General features: G+C 57.8%; 1 protein-coding gene across 1 annotated transcript in view; it reads right to left on the reverse strand.

The window, feature by feature from the left end:
• FAM222A (family with sequence similarity 222 member A) overlaps positions 1-10,217 on the reverse strand; it is a 54,180-nt gene extending 43,963 nt beyond the window's left edge. The window contains exon 1 of the mRNA XM_035017185.1: positions 9,805-10,217. The gene's annotated coding sequence lies outside the window, so the exon portion shown is untranslated. The remainder of the gene's footprint in view (positions 1-9,804) is intronic.
• Positions 10,218-14,564: the final 4,347 nt, after the last annotated feature.

Below are 14,564 nucleotides of genomic sequence, written 5' to 3' on the forward strand. Positions count from 1 at the left end.
AAAAAAAAAAAAAAAAAGAGAACCTGGGAGGGCATCACTGAACAAAGCAAAGCCCCTCCCTTGAGGAAAAGTTATGACAGATATAGATGCACTTTGGATACGTTATCCTATTGACTTCTCCCCATTTTACAGAGGGAGCAACTGAGGCACAGGGAGGGAGACATGAAGTCTCCCAGTTGGGATGAGGTGGCCCAGCAATCGAACCCTGGCAAGCTGCCTCAGAGGTGAGTCCTCTCAGACCCGCCTGATGACCAGCCCACTCCTGCCCTGGGTGGAAGCCCCTTCTGAGGGCCTGAGGAGGCCTGACCCCGAGAGTGGGGCTCACCTGCCCAGCCGGGCTGGCCACCATGGCAGGAGGCCGGACCACCCATGGGAAGGGAATCTATGGGGCCTGGACAGCCCCATCCTGCTGGACTGGAAATGGAAGAGGAAGTCCCTCATCCATGGGCCCCACGACACCATTCTTTCCCACATTTCCATCAACGCTGGGCAGAGCCGCACAAGTCCTGCTGTAGAGGACAGCCAAACAGCATCAGCGAGGTGGCGGCAAAACGACAGCGGGTCTTTGGACAGCTACACAGCATGTGCAAAGGCCCGGAGCTGTGCAAGACCCCCGGGGGGCGGGGGGGCTTCGAAATGCTGGCAGTTTGCAGAGGCAGACTGAGTGGTGATCAGCAGTCACCCCTGTCCCACCCGGCCCCCTGACTTTGCCAGGCCCACTCAGCAGGAAGCCCCCCGGATGGGTCCCTGCTCTGTGCTTGGCTCCAGCCAGCAAAATCTTGGCAACTATTCCTTTTGGAGTCAGTTTGGGGTGTGGGGCAGGGAGAATTTTTTTTTTTAAATGGGGATTTTTTTTTTCCCTTTTGCATATGGTGGCACAGATGGGCCCATGATCCATAAAAACTGTTTGCAATTAAACTCCCACTTTGCATGGCTGGATTTGTCAGTTGTTTGAACCTCGAGTGTGGGGCTCCACACCGACAGGGAGATGGGGCTCGGGGCAGGGTGGGGCTGGATTCTGCAGGATGGGCGGAGGCCCAGGAACCTGCTCTGGGCTTGGGGCCCAAGCTGATGGGGTGTCATGACGGCAGCGCCAGCCCCCTCTCTGGGCATCCCCCAGCCCTAGCCAGGACTCGGAGTGTGGCCAGGCAGCTGGGGTGGGGCTTGGCAGGGTTTCCCAGCCCAGCAGAGACTTGGCCAGTGCCGGGTGCCCTGGCTGTGGGGGTAATGAGGGGGGAGAGAGAGGAGCTAATCACCACTCAGCCCTGCCAGAGCCTGGGTCTGGGACGAGGACAGGCAGGAGGGGGCCGGGCAGTGTGAGCCATCATGGGGGTCCAGCAAGCAGAGTGCAATGGCAGGTTCGAGGCTGAGGAGCCAGAACCACTGGCCCAGTTGGCAGAAAGGTCTAGGAGGGTGCCAGGAAGAACTGCCAAGAGCCAGCAGAACTGGCTCCTTCCTCATCCCCAGGGGAACTGGGCCAGCCTCCTGATGTGTCCGTGAAGCAGGTAGGGAAATCAAGGCAGGCACTGCGAACATCTCAGGGGCCCGGGCTGTCCCTGCCAAACCAACAGGCTCTGCCTTTGGGAGCCTTTTCAGAGGGCTTCTAAATGGGGGGCAAGGGGCCTGTATCCCTTCTACTACTCTTGGCCTCAAAATGCCAGCCTGCCCCCCCCCCACCAGCTGCCACCCAGGGATGCTGGCTTGTTTGGGTTCACAAATGCATCATTTGGCTTTGGGAAATCCTGAGATCGCTAATAATTGTTCCCTGATGAAAAGAAATAAAGCCCTGGTACCCCCTTCTCCCCCCCGCCCCTTCCAAGCAAGGAAAGAAAAGTCATAAAAATAGCTTGTTATCTCACCTATTGAGGTTCCGACTGGATGTTACTGCTAATTGGGTATAACATCCTTGTCTTGTTCTCTCAGAAGCTAAATCAAGAAAGCACCACTGCTGCGAACTAATTATATCTCCGGCCTGCAGCCTGCAGCTCGTCTCTCCCTTTATTGAGTTAAAAAATGGTCAAGAACCTTCATCTTTTATCCCCCCAAGCACCAGGTCCAGGCTGCCTGCCAGGCTTGGACGGCCGGTGGGAAGGTCGAGGAGGGGCTGTGGGGACAGGCGGCAAGGTGTGGAGTGCCTGGAGGGAAGCCCCGGCCTCGGTATCTGCCTGGCTCCCTCTCTCCCCCCCGCCACCACCCCAGGCCTCTCTCCTCCGCGCAGCTGGGCCCGCTGGGAAGTCAGGAGCATGTCAGTCGGTGAGCATTCGTTCCATTCGTTCGCTTATTCATTCAGCACTGCTCTAGGTTAAAGCTTCTGGTAGACCGGAGATAGCCCCAAGCACCAGCTAACCTTGCCCTGGGTTCGAGGAAATGCTGAATAAATACAGTGAGATGGGCCAGGAACTTTCCTCTGCTCAAAGAGCTGCCACAGTTCCTGACCATGGAGTCCAAATGCCAAGACCAGGCCTGGCTCCTTCCACAGTCCCCCAGGTCTCCATATTCCAGCCACATCCAGCCACACACTGGTCCCTCGACCCACACTAGGTCACTCCTGCCTATCTGCCTGTCTCTGAGCTGCTTCTCCTGTTGTTCCTTTCACCCAGAGGGGGCCCCGTCCCTTTCTTGGAAGGTCCAGGTCTGCCTGTCAGACGCCCACCAGGCCTTTAACGACACCTCCTCCAGGAAGCCTGCCCTAGCTGCCTGCCACGCTCGGCCCTGCTTCAGGCTGTGGACTTCAAGACCTGTGTGTGAATATCAGCTCAGCCACTCAGCAAAGTGCACTACCTTATTCTGTTTAATGGCTCTGACCCTTAATTTTCTCAACTCTAAAATGGGTTAAGATTTCTTCCTAGAGGTGCTGAGAGACACACTGCGGGTGCTCTGCAGAATGATGAATGAGAGGGTATCCACGAAGGACCGAGCTCTCAGGAAGAGCTCACCAAAGGCTATTATTTATGTAAGTGGAAAGCTTTTGGAATCCACCCAGTGCACTTGAAATGAGCATGCACTGGGCCACACAGACATAGGTCTCTCAGGGAGCTGGAGGAAGGTAACGGACTCCTGCATTTCAACAGCTCCTGTGACTGCAGAACCGCCTACATCCACAGAGAAGCTCCCCTAGTATCCCTCATTCTGGTACCGTATGGAGATGGGCCGGAGCGACCTCTGAGCTCATCGAAGCCAGGCAGGCAAGGGGGTTCAGCACACAGGCCCCACTGATTGATTGGAGTTGCCTGCCCAGAGCCCTGGAAAGAACCCAAGGTCAGGCGAAGAACTCAGCAGGGGAAGAGGGCAGCAATTGATTGGCGATGTCTGCCAAGGGCACAGCGGTGGAAGGCAAGCCAGGCCTGCCACAGATTTGCCATCCTTGACATTTTACAGAGGACGCACCTGAAGCTGGGCTGGGGTGGGAGGTAACTTGCTCAAGGTCATGCATCTCATAAAGAAAACAGCTGGCCCAGAACTGGGTCCCCTGGGCCCCTGCCCTAGGAGCCTCCCAGCCCCACCCAGCCCGGCACCCTCCCGGGAAGAAGACAGGCAGAAGCTTGTATGGATAACCAAGGGGATTCTGCTGACCTGCCAGGGGGCCCTGGGCTGTTATTTTACCTTGCTGAGCCTCAGTTTCTTCATTTACGTGACAGGGATAAAAACACCCTTCCCACAATCATAGGAGGATTAAAGGAGAGAACAAAACGTCAAAGCAGGAAGCTTAGTCTGGAGCACAGCGGAGGCCGGCAGTGTCCTGTGATCCCCGTAACAGGCAAAGGTGTTTGGATAGAAATCTCCAAGGCTGGCAATTGAAAATGCCTCCTCTTCCTCCACTTCCTCCCTGGCTCTCCCAGCTGGTAGTAATGGTTTCTGCCTCTGATTTCCTAGCCTGCTTTGAGAGACTGGAGCACCAGAGGGCAGGGGCCATATGTGGTTTGTCCACCACAGTCCCCCTGCTCCTGGCACAGTGCCTGCACACTATGAATTCTTGTACTGTGGTGACAGACCCACTGCACTGTGATGGTGTGCCTGAGGCCTCACTACCTTGTAAGGCAACTGGGCTTGTTCATCTTTGCTTCCCCAGCACCTGGCAGGGAGCCTGGCACAGAGCAGTGAGCTCTCTGAATGAACGGATGAATAGAGTAAAAATAGCAGGTCCTGTTTACTGCCCACTTGCAACGGGCTCCTGCCAAGCCTCACAGCTGCCCTCCAAAGTGGACCCCTGGCCCATCTGACAGATGAGGAGATGGAGGTCACGCAGATGCTGAGGGACAGGGCCAAGCTCCCAATTCGGGCCCCGGGACTGCAGGCTGGAGGGCCTGTCACCTCAACCTCTCCCGGTGCCAAGCTCAGGCCTGGACCCTGTGGGGGGCCGCCCCTGCCTTGGCAGCAAATCCTGGAGCAGACAGCTGGCGGCTGGACCGCCCTCTCCTCCTCCTCCAAGGGAGGCCCCCCTCCCCCACAGTCCGGGTCATTAAGTTCTGCATCATTAAGTCCCTGACGTCCCCGGGAGCCTGTTCACAGCCAGCCTCGGCCTTACCCCCTGACCTCCCAGGCCTTTGTCCCCTGTGCCCTCTGCACAATGGCAGGGGCTTCCCAGGGCCCCAAACAGCTGCTGTGGCTGGGATGCTGGTTTGCTGTGGGGCTGGGGTGACTGGCTGGGGCCTGTGCCTGAGCTCCCCCACTTCTGAAGGGCTCAGACTCACAGGGGCACTCTGCTCACTCAAGCTCATCCCACCCACAAGCCTGGGGGAAAACTATTACTTCCTTGAACAGATGAGAAAAGTGAGGCCCAGAGAGGCAAAGTGACTTGTCTGAGGACACACAGGCAGTGAGAGTGCAGGAGCCCAGGGTTCCATCCCAATCTGCAACTCCCAAGGCCCTGCAAAGGTGGCCAGACTGACCTCTATGACACCCAGATCATCTCCCCCCTCCCCCCCACCCCTGCAGATGCCTTTGCTGGCTTTAGGTGGTTCTTCCTGTAGATACATCAAGTACTCAGCTCAGCACTCGAGGCCCTGCACACTCTCCTAGTTTTTCTCCCTTTCCTCTTCCCTCTTATAAGCTCCCCCTGCCTTTCCTGGTCATGTCCTCGAATCTCCAAGTCCCTCTGCCAGCAACATCATCATTTACTCTTACACGCTGGGCAGATCCAACCAGTCCTCAGGCCCGAGAGCAAAAGCCCCCTCTGTCAGGAAGCCCTCCATGACCAGCTGCAGTTTTCCCCTCCTCCATGTCTCTCCTCCAGCCCTGCTCCGGCTCTGACCAGAATTCGAGTTAGTTGCAGACTCCTCTTCCTCCCCATGGAGGCTGTGGGTCATCTGATTGCTTAGAGCTCGGCCACATAGACGGTGGCCAGCAGGGTGCCCTTGTCCAGGCTGATGCCCAGCACCCGAGTGGACCCAGGGGATGGAGGAGGGGGTAGCTGGAGCCACGGCTCACTCTTTCATCCTCTTCTCACTGGCCATGCTGCGTCCTGCACCCCCACTTCTGGCCACCAATAGACTTTACACTTGTGCTCCTTCCTGGCTCTGTGACCTTGGGCAGAGAAGTAACCCCCCTGCGCCCATTTCCTCCCCAGTAACATGGGGGTAGTAACAGCACCTGCATTTCTTAGGGCGATGACACACTCTCTGGGAGGTACCAGACAGGTGATCTCTACCCAGGAATGCTCACTATTATTTCTGTCTGCACCTCATCCGGGGGCCAGCACATGAATTTGAGGGTCAGAGAGACTTCGGTTCCAACCACTTACTGCATATGTGATTCCGAGCTGGTGGCTCATTCCTCCAGGCCTCTATTTCCCCATCTCTGAAATGGTACTAACTCCGCCCACACGAACCAAAGCAAGCCCGATCTCGGAACCTCTCTTTTGTTCAAGGCATGCAGTAGGCACTCCGATATTTCTCAACTAACGAATCAATGGTCCAGGTGTAAGGAATCCATCCCCCTTCCAGCCTCCTCCCCGCCCACCCCAGCCTCCAGAATCCCCTTCCCCACCCCCAGCCCGTGCAGACTAAAATAGTCATTAGGCAGATTTCAAAAGATGTCAGTAGCTTATAATTATAGTCGACATCCTTCTGAGATAAAAGTGATTACCTTGGATGCAAATCACTTAGCAACCAATCAGGGCGGTGGGCGGCGCCCGCGGAGGTGACCGGCCGGCGCGCAGCCCTCCGCCCGCAGTCCGCCCCGCACAGGCGGAGAAAGCGCACAATAGCTCTTGACACGCAAATGGGTTAACACAATAAAGGCGGCTCCGGCCGCTGCTGGGGGAGAGCAGCAATTCCCGGCCCGCGGGAGGTAATAAAGCGGCCCTTTTGTGCGCGCCTCCTCGTTCTCACCCCCGCCCCGAGCCCAGAGGAATCGCCGCCTGACTGAATTACGGTTCATGAATATGACCAGCTCCGCTCGCTTCCTCCGGTGTGCGAGTAACTGGAAGGTGGAGGGGGCCGGGAGAGGTTTGGAGCGGGGGAGTCTGGCCAGGCCACAGCCCCGTAGGAAGGCAGATGGGAGGGAGCCACGTGTGCTCACCACGTGGGGTGCCCTGCGTAGGTGAGTGGGAGACCCAGTCGAGGGCGGCTAGAAGGGTCTCTGCTACCCTGAAGCCTTTGATCTTTGGCTCCAGGAGGGACAGGGAGAGCCATTCAAGGCCCTGTTCTGAGGATGAGGCTCAGAGAGGCAAAGCTAGTCACCCAAGGTCACACAGCCAACAAGGGTGGACCCATTCCACAGCCTGGCTCTTAACCATGAGCCACTGCCCACCAATGGGAGTTAAGCAACCCAGCCCAGGCCCTGGCCAGAGCAACGGTGAGGCTCAAAAGGGATAGGGGATGGGCAAGCTTACGAGCTTAGGTGGAATTAGACAAGTGATAAGGATTACTGGGGTGGGTGGGAGCTAACCTTGAGAGAGGAGACTGGCCAGGGTTACCATCCCTTTTAAGGGAGCCCTAACTGGATCCTCTCTCGGGCTTCAACCTCACCCAACCACCTAAGTCTCCAGGACACACCCACACCAGGGCCACCACTTCCCCTCATCCAGTACACCCCAGCACTCACAAGCCACACCCAATGCCCAGAACACTCTCTGCACTCCTCTGCCTGGTGGATCCCTATTGGTCCCAAGAGTCACAGTGCACCCCTCCTAGAGGGCCCCTGACAACATTCAGGCTGGTAAGGAGCCAGTCTACCAATGTTGCCATTGACCCATCCACATCCTTGACTTTTCACTAGCTGAGTGCCGACCTGGAGGGTCCCTGGGGTAAGTGAGTGCAGCCTCACCCCTCCTGTGGGGAGCCAGAGGGGCAGACGACAAAGAGCCCGGGGCCAGCTCTCTCAACCTTTCCCTTGGGCAGGTTTCATGCCCCACCTTCCTTCCCCTAGTGCTGGAGAAAGGGGTACTAGGGGTGAGGGGAGCAGGCCATCCACAAGGCCAGCGCAGAAGTTGCTACTCTGCTCAACAGTATCCTGTAAGTAATGGGGAAGCAGGATTCAAACCCAGGTTTCAGTGTGGGAAGGCATCTTGGTGAGGCCAGACTCCCTCCATAGCCGAAAGCACCCCCCCCCCCCCCCGGCTGACTCTTGCAGGGACCCTGTCCAACAAGTGGTATAAGGCCTCCCCTCCACCCGGGGGAGGGGGTGGGAAGATCTGGGGACTCTGGAGCCAAGGCACTTGGGAGCCAAACCCCTGCAGCTGCCTGGCTGAGCACCTGAGCCTGTTTCCTCATCTGTAAAATGGGCCACGACGGCGCATGAGCCACTCCAAGCGGGTCACTGAGATCCTCCTATACAATGCCTGGCACACAGGGAGACGCCGGGTAAGCTGGCATCCCCTCCTGCTCGTCGCCCGGTGCTATTGCCAAGCCCAGCGAAGGGAACAGAAGGAATTGCCCAATTCTGACAGCCTTTCCCTCCGCTTTGGCTGTGGAAGTGTAAATACTCCACGGAGAACCTCCAACTGCCTGTGTTTGTGGATCTCTGGCGCACACTCCGGGTTTGTTTCTAAACTGGGAAGCTTCGAGAGGCAGTGCAAACAGCCCTTCTGCCCACCTCTCCCACTTCTCCCCCCATCTGCTGTTGCTCTGTCCTTGGAAGCCTGTGTGTTTAACGACACCATTTCAGCTGGAAATATCATCTCCCTGCCAAGCCCCCAAAAGCAGCTCCACTGATATTTATTGACCTGTTAATCTAGCTAGAGAGCCTGGTAGGAGAAGAGAAAAAATGCTGGCTGCATAGAGACTGGGGCCTGGCTTCTCATAATGACCCCCCCCCCACTTCCCTCTGCTCTCACCCCACCCCACAACGAAGCAGTGCCACAGTTCTCTAACCTTTACCTCCAAATGTGATCACAGCACTTTCACCCACATCCGACAATAGTACCAATTGCTGGAAGGAACTCAGAAGAGGAATCATAGAATGCAGCAGCAGGATACTGGCTGGGGGTTCTCGGGGCCTTCACAAGGCACAGGGCCAGTACTGGGGGTGTGGGGAAGAGAGGGCTGGTGCTTGACTCCCATCAAAGCTGGCCCCTGGCAGGGACACACTTTTTTCAGACCTTGGCACTGACTTGCCCTCCGCTCGCTTAATGAGCACCACACTGTGCCTGTCAAAATCATCTTAAACAGCAAAAGGAAAAGAGTGGGGCAGACAGGAGTCCAGGGTTGGCCAAGGCCCTTCATCCTGGGGTTGTGCAGCAGGGGAACCCCTGGACTTGAGGGGTAGCAGGCAGCAGCTCCTCTGAACCTTCCCTGGCTGGGGGAGCACACGCTCTTTCCTGAGCAGAAGTGGCCTCTTGTAAGGCGCGGGGGTGGGGAGGGCATGCGGGGGTGGGGGTGCGGGGGTACATCTCTCTAGGGACCCTGGGAACTTCAGTCTGCTGGTTGGGTGTATAGTGGGGTTCAAGGAGGTGTCCTCCATAGCATCTCTTTTGAAAGCATAAAGTTGCTCTGTTTGGCAGTCCTGAGCCCCCAGGCAGTGCCAGGCTATTTGGGCAAAGCTGAACACCTGTCCTTGGGGGGAGGAGCATCAGCAGGGACAGCTGGCCCTGCTTCCCTCCCCCACCTCATGGAAGAGCTGGGGATTTAGGTCAGAGGACTGCAGTTGAGGGTGGGGGGGGCGTGGAATCTGCCTTCACCCCTCCATTACCCAAAGACTTCCAGTCTCGCCCCTGGTTACCACGACCCCACCACCTCCGGCCCTGGGTCAAAGTAAGTCGCGTCGCCACGGCAACCCCAGTGACGTCAGAGGCCTGGAAGTGACGTCACGCTGTGGCCCCACTGGGGAACCCACCACCCCTGCGAGCTTTTTTGAGGAATGGGGGCTGTACGGGAGACCCTGCTATGATCTAGCCTTGGAGGACTCAATCCTCAAACGCAGCCACCTGCACGGCTGGGACTCCACATCCACCTCGGAGCTGACGTCCGCTGAGGATCTCAGAGGCTGCTTGGGAGCACCCCAAGGGTTCCATCCTGGGTGCCCTCCTCCTTGGCCCTCCAAGACGCGGGAGTTCCCAGGGAATTTTCGGATGACGGAGCTGCTACCTTTGTTGGCTTTAGGGGTGGGGTGACCTTTCCTCTCTGGCATACGCCTCAGCCTCGCCCGGGGCTCCGTGGAGTTCCCCAACAGGCCCCCAACCTCCACTCTGGCCGCTTGGCCGGTCTAGACAAGTTGTGTGTGAAAGGGAAAGGGTTGGGGGGAGACGAGGAGCACCGCCGCTTCAGGATTCCCAACAGCTCAGGGCCCCTTTATTTCCGATCCGGCCGCCCCGACGCCAGGGAGTGCCCCCAGCTCCAGCCCGGAACCCCGCCCCGCGGAACTCACCAGATCAGCCAGGCCGTTGAAGGGCACCAGGTCTCAGCGGCGACGACTCTCCGCTCGCCGGGTCGCAGCCATGCAGAGGTGGCAGAGGCTGCCTGAGGGAGCCCCCCTTGGGGGCCGATGCCTCTCTCCGGGTGGAAAGGGACGCTGTCGGTGAGGGTGATCCAGGCTCCGACCCGCGCCGTCCGAAGTCGGGGGTGGCGGGTCTGTCCGCTCAGCGTGGGTCGTGCCCGCCCGGGACCTGGGCCGTGCGGGCGCTCAGGCGGCGCATCCTCGCCGGGGCCTGTGCTCACGGCGTCCGGCGGGCGGCGCTGCGCCTCCCCTCGGGGTCCCGCTCAGGGCTGCAGCTCGGCCCGCGCCGCTCCCCGGGGCGCCCTCTCCGCCCGCGCCAGGAGCCCGGCGGCCGCGGCCCCTCTCGCCGGCCCCAGCTGCAGCCTGTCTTTGTTGCTTGCTCTCGCTCGACCGCCCGCCCGCGGCTCGCAGCCCCCCGGTCCGCCTGGGGATGGGAGGGGGTCGTCTCCTCTGGGGTTGCACGCACCTGCAGCGGCCCCGGCTCCTCGCCGGGCATACACCGGCCCCCGCAGGTTGCAAAGAGAGGCGGTGAGAACGCACCGGCCCCTCCTCCTCCGAGCCCTGGGTGTGGGGGGAGGGGAAGCTGGAGAGCAGCGGCAGCCGCGGCGGCGGCAGCGGGCGGCGGAGGCTCGGCTGCAGTCCCGGGGGCCTCTGCGCCGCGAAATAACCGGTCCGGGTGGCGCAGGGCGGACGTGGGAACGGTCCGGAGCACGGTACACCGGGCGTGCGAGCTCTCGAGCTGCAGCAGGGGCGGCGCGCGCCGGGCTCTCACGCGCCCATGGCCCCTGGCGGCGCGCAGGGGCTCCCAGGGCTCAGCCTCGCGCCGCCTGGCGCGCGCCGGCGCCTCACCTCGCCTCGCCTCAGGCCCAGGTGCCGCGCGCCGCGTCCCGCAAGCGGCGGGCCCGGCTCTTCACCTCCTTCGGCTGGAGCACGCAGCCTTTCCGCGGAGCCGCCGGCCCGGCCGTCCTGCCCCCTGCTCCGCTCCGGCCCGACTGACAGACGCGAGCGCCGGCAGCGGCCGCGGCGTCTCGCCCCCCGCCCGTCCCCTAAGGTTCTGCCCAATCAGCGGCGGCCGAGAGGCGGTTACCAGGGTGACGCGGCGCCGCATCCTGCGGGGGGCGGGGTCGGGGGCCGCCACGCGCGCTTTTCGCGGCAAAATTCAAAGGCCGGCAGGGCGGCTCTCCAACCTCCTCCCCCAAGCTGGGGCGAGGCGGGACCGGCCTAGCGAGGACTGCAACTCCCGGCATGCAGGGCGCCGACGCCGGGCGGAGGGGCCCCGACTTGAGGCGCAGAGCGTGCTGGTATTTGTAGTCCCATTGTCGGGACCCAGAGGTGGCAAAACCAGTATCCTTTATTGAACACGTATCTGGGGCAAGGCACTATGCTAAGAGCATTAGCTGCATTGTTTCATTTAATCTTAAAAAGAACCCTATGAGGAATTTGTTAAAAATAAAAGCAAGCTAACACATAATGAAGTACTCTGCCTAATGCTCACAACAACCCTGTAAGGTAGGTATTATCACCCCTATTTTACAGATGAGAAAACCGATATGGTAGGTACTATTATTATATTGCCAGCTTATAGAGGAAATTGAGGTTAAGAGATATGAAGTGACACTCTGTCCGGAGTGTTTTGCCCCAAGGCATATTTTTGGAAGTGAATGATTTTTGCGATCACATTTGAGATCTGTGGACCACTAACTATATACCCAGGCACTGTGCTGAGCTTTTTACAAAGTCCACCGCATGGTATCCACACCATATATATGGGAGGCAGGTCCTGGTATTCTCCTCCACTTAACAAACGGAGAAACTGAGGCACAGTATCACCTGGTGCCCAAATTTTGAATCCATCAAACTGTACTGCACCTTGCCTTTTACTTTCTAAGTAACTTCATAGGTTCTCAATAGGTCTCTCTGATAGCCCATGGGTGGCCTCCTTAGCAGACCCATTTTACAGCTGGAGAAATTGAGTCCTGGGAGGGATAGTTCCCTCAGTTGCCATGTGTCCATCCCACAGCAAGTTGGGGAGCCAGCTTTGCAGGAAAGACTTCGGGATCCCTACAGAAATGCAAAGCCGCAGCCAGAACTACTCTGACCACTCTCAGGCTATGTCTTGTGACCCCGTGGAATCCCATGGAACTTGGGTGGGATTCCATCCTTGTCCTCGTTGGCTGTTGGCTTTGGACATTTACCTTCATGGCTCTGTGCCTCAGTTTCCTGTCTGTGTATCAAAATTCCTATCCGAGGGGGTTGTTGGGTGGACAAAAAGTTGCTGGAAAGGATTCAGAACACACTAAGTGCTTAATAAATGCCACCTGTAGTCATCCAGACTTGGAAGCCTTTGAAGACCCTGGTGAGTGTACCCAGTGAGATGGGCTGCTTATAGGGGCGGGTGAGGGGGGGGTTGGCTAGCCTACTTTTAGGAGCCAACCCACCCCTACCCAGAGCCTGGGAGAGGCGCCCGCGGGGGAGCTCCAGGGCCGACCAAGTAGGCCACCCATCGTCTTATCTAGGGCAGGAGCAGGCCCTGTTTCAGGCCCTGGAGCAGCTGCCACGAGTGCCATTCCCAGCAGCCCCCGGCTTCAGTGCCCTGCTCTAGTTCTCCCGGGCTGTCCCACCCAACCCTCTTGGAGTTGGGGTGGGGGTGGGGATTTACCTGGGAACTTGATCCAACCCCCAGCTGTTTCCTCTCGCTCTGCTCCGGGGGCCAGCAGCCAGAAATGCTAGTGACGTCAGGGCGGGTCGCCCGGGCAATGCACTGGGTGGACCCAGGGTGTGGACAGGTGGGGAGAATATGGTGCAGGGCTCAAGCCAGGTGCAGGGAGAGGGACAGCGACCACCAAAACCCTGGGAAGAAAGAGAGGGCAGGAGGTAGAGAAGAAGACTGTGTGGCCACACCATCTATTTTCCGAAGTTTGGGATTTTTTCCATCGTCAGTTACCATGACTTGACACCTACTACGTTCAGGGCACATGCTCAGTGCTGTTTATATCACATACTTCTATCTCCTTTTACCTTCACAGCACCCCATGGGAGGTCTAGTCGATTACTGTCCACATCTTACAGCCGAGGAAGGCCATGTGATTCGCACAAGGTCACACAATGACAGAACCAGGGCCCACATGCCAGAGCCCCTGATCTTGATTTATTGCACCCTGTGCCGGCCCCTAATTGACTGGGTGTGGCCTTGAGGGCAGGTTTCCTCTCCTCTTTGGACCTCAGTTTTCTCTGTTGTAAAATGGAGGGTGGGACTTATGACCCAGCCGTACCAATCAGGCTCTCGTGAGCTGGCACCCCTCCCCTGACCTGGTAGCTTCCAAAGGTCCCACTGTGGTTCCAATGTACAGCCAGGGGTTTAGAAGGTCTCAAAAGGCCCCTCCATCTCTGAAGGCCTGCGAGCTCATGATGAGCTAATGGGATTTCAGGCAGCGGCGGGCTGGAAGACAGCTATAGAGGTAGAGAGCTCAGTCTTCCTCTCATACCCGTCCAGGAAGGTGAACATCTTCATGGATGATCCGCCGCAAGCCTTCACTTATACTCTCCCACACTCACACTCACAGTGCCCACCTCCCTGAGGTCAGGCCCTCCTGGCCATGCCCCCCCGGCCCCCCAGTTCCCAGCCTTGATCCAGCCTCCCCTTGCTATGGTCATGTGCAATAACTCTGCATTATGTGAATGGAAACAGTGTCAAGATAGATTTGCCACGGTCCGCAGAACCACCAGGCGGGCCAGCGCTCGAATGCTGGCTCCAGCCAGGGGTTCAAGAGGCCCTCAGGGGGTTGGGGGACAGAGAGAACCTCTGTCCTCACTGTCCCTGTATATCTCCTATATTTCAGCCTTGCTGAGATGCCTGCACATCCTCCCAGGTGTCTCTCTGACTTCCAGTTCTTTACCCATTCTGTCCGTATCAACTAGAATATCCTCCCTCCAGGTAGTTAACTCTTGCTCCTCCTTCAGATTTTAGCTAGGGTGCCACCTCCTCCGGGAAGCCTTCCCTGACTACTGCCCTCCAGGCTGGAGCGCTTCCCCCTTCATAGATGTACCTGGTCTGTTTTATAAGGGCCCACTTATTGGACAGTCTTCCCCACCAGCCTGAGGACTCGGAGAGGGCAGGGGCTGCATTTGAACTGTGTTAGCCCTAGCACAAGCCTGGTATACAGTCAGCACTCAATATTAAGTTTTTTTGAATTAATCTCTGAATCAATGAATAAATATGGCCCAAGTTTTCTTTGTAGTGGAAAAGCAGGGAGAGGAGGAGGAGTGGAATCAGACCGACTGGGTTTGAATCCTGATTCTTCAGGTTATTAGCCATGTGACTCATCTGCTCTGTGCCTTGGTTTTCCCCATCTGTGAAATGGGGTTAATTGTCACATGGGCACTGCTCAAGGGGTCTGGAGCCTGAAACTTTTGCTCCCACCCTCCTATGTATGTAAGGCTAGTCATGCTTGTTCCCTCTTTAAATCTGCTCATTCATTCATTCATTCATTCATTCATTCATTCATTCATTCAACATTTCCTAAGTACCTGCTTTGTGCCAGCCACTAGGGATGCAGCAGTGATCCAAACACAGTCCTTGACCTTGTGGGGCTCAAGTTTCATGGGGGGACAGATAAGACAACTAGCAGGTATCAGCTAGCTGAAAGCATCCCAAATCTGGGGAGGGAAAGAGATCACCCAACAAATTCAAC

Source organism: Mirounga leonina, unplaced genomic scaffold, assembly GCF_011800145.1.
Source record: "Mirounga leonina isolate KUSES-001 unplaced genomic scaffold, KU_Mleo_1.0 Mir_171, whole genome shotgun sequence".
Taxonomy (NCBI): Eukaryota; Metazoa; Chordata; class Mammalia; order Carnivora; family Phocidae; genus Mirounga; species Mirounga leonina.